At 45.9% G+C, this 2,367-nt stretch overlaps 1 protein-coding gene across 1 annotated transcript in view; it reads left to right on the forward strand.

The window, feature by feature from the left end:
- ARHGAP24 (Rho GTPase activating protein 24) overlaps nucleotides 1-2,367 on the forward strand; it is a 214,846-nt gene that overhangs the window by 15,021 nt on the left and 197,458 nt on the right. The window lies entirely within an intron of this gene.

Consider the following 2,367-nt stretch of genomic DNA (forward strand, 5'->3'; position numbering starts at 1 on the left):
TGGAGACAAGCATTTGGTGGCACACTGGCATGTCCTCTGCTTGCATGAGGGAGGTACTGGGGGCTGCAGACAGCCAGGACCTTGCTGCAGCATCTTCAGGCAGAGAGGGGAGAAAGGCAATGTGAGCTTTGCTACAGCACTTTCTGAAGGGAGACAAAAGGCTGGCAGAAGCTGGAAACATGAAAGAGATGCTGCTGGTTGGTTTGCTATTTTATGAAGGTCCCAGTTGCAAGGGAGTTAACCAGCAGTTTTGTTGAGCTGGTTGAATGGTGTACTGTCCACAGAATCATCTAGGTTGGAAGAGACCTCTGAGATCCCCTACTCCAACCTCTGACCCAACACTTTTCAGAAGAATAGCCAGCACCTGCAGTTGCACGCCACCATCCATCTGAAATGACCGGTGGGGTTGAGTCTCACCGAGTCCCTGAGCTCTGGGCCATGCTGAAGCACTCGGCATGCTGTGTAACTCTGGTGTTCAATACAAGGGCAGGGGCACTCCGAGATGTGTGAGGCTGATGTGCAGAAACTCCGTTGGCTGATTGGCCTCAGGTTTTGTCAAACCATGGGTGATTTTGCTCTTGGATTCTGTTTGACACACATGCACCCAGAAGAGTACCAAAACCACCCTCAAATAAAAACAAGCTTTCAAAGGGCATTTTTAGAAACTTTGTGTTACCAGCATGCCTGAAGACAGCACTCTGTGAAGTACACGGCTGTCGCAGTCAACGTTGCCAAGTGTCTTAAGCAAGCCTGAAGTTGCTGGTAACATAGGGAGCTTGTTAGGCGGTCCTTGCACACAGATTTGGACTCCTGAGACCATTTCAGCATCATGTGTAGAATAAAGCATGAGGATGCATATTTGGTGTAGATCACACTAAAATAAACAGTATTTAGGGGACCATTGGGCTCAGCTGAATCCCTGCGCTATTCTGCAGCCAGAAAGAATTAAAATTGTAACGAAAACTTGTGGAAACGAAAGTATTTTTCCTTTGTCCGCCTCCCAGATCTTTGCGCTCCAGGCAAGTTATGCACAGGAAACCTTTTTTTCCAGGACCTTGTGGAAAACAGAGGACGAAGCCAATCAGCTGGATAGCTTGTTTGCAGCAGGCAGCGAGCCAGCTGTAGGGCACTCCACACTGTTCACAAGTGTAAGCTGCGATCTGCATGCATCTGCAAACAGGTAATGGGAGGTTTGGTGTTTCCACACCAACTTTCTGCTTGACGCCGTGGAATTGAATTTCCTGGTGGCCACATACTGCTGTAAACTTAAATCACGGTCTCTTTTTAGGAATCTTTAGTTCTGCCTACACGAGCTCTGCTTAAAATGTGGAAGTGATATGGTAAAAGAAGTTACTGCTTCTGGTTTCCTTTCTGATTAAGCCAGAAAATAATTACTGTTGTAAAATAAAATCCCCGTCTTGTTTTTGAACTGGTGTTTTTGTCTTTTCCATTGAGAGATGCAGATTGCCACCAGATGTGATACTTTTGATCTCCTGCTGCAGAATGTGGGCTGAGTGTGGAGTGAATAATAAGGTATTAAATATAAATTGGTGACAACGTAAAATTACTTAGGTTACTTAACATCGGAGGGACTGCACCAAGAAAAAGAGGCAAGAATGGTGGTAGAATAAAAGGCAGTATAAGCCAGTTTTGTTTCAGATCTTACTGTTATAGGCATTTCTTTTGTTGTTGTTTTAGAAGACTGAAGGCAGTCTCCTCACGGCGTATGTACCTTAAAAATTCTGAGGTTCTTTGTGGTAAAGCAACATGGATTCACACAGACAGCTACAACTGTCTGTCGCTAGTATCAAGGAGACCTTTGCATTTTGTGTTACCTGATTATGTTTCTGTCATCAGACAGGAGCTATGAATGAGACTGGACTGTGCTGACAAGACTTTTGATTTTGTCCTTTAAAAAGAAAGGGGAAATAAGGTAGCTGCACACAAGGTTTCCTGTGTGTGTGAGAAAGCCGTGTCTCAGGAGTGTGTTAGCCGAGGTGTCTCTCTGCATGCCTGCTGACTTAGACTTTCACTGAATGTTTTAGTGGTGGGTGCAGCTTTTTGCTTTTTCCCACCATTGTTTTTGCTTGGCCAAAAGCTGATCAAAGTGAGGTGAAATTACACGGACGTGGGGACAGCCGACCACAAAAAAGAGGCACCAGTTCCTTGGGAAGCGCCAGCAGGGTGATGTCTAGATGGCAAGCTGCTACAAGCCTTGCAGCTTGTCCCGTGCAGTGAATGAGACCCTTAAAGGGAGCTCCCTGGTGAACCAGAATACAAGAGCCTTGGTGATACAGCTGCTGGAGGCAGCCGTACAGCCCAAGGTCTAGCAGTTTAAAGTGATGTTACACACCTAGAGGTAAGGTA

Source organism: Anas platyrhynchos, chromosome 4 (assembly GCF_047663525.1).
Source record: "Anas platyrhynchos isolate ZD024472 breed Pekin duck chromosome 4, IASCAAS_PekinDuck_T2T, whole genome shotgun sequence".
NCBI classification, from domain to species: domain Eukaryota; kingdom Metazoa; phylum Chordata; class Aves; order Anseriformes; family Anatidae; genus Anas; species Anas platyrhynchos.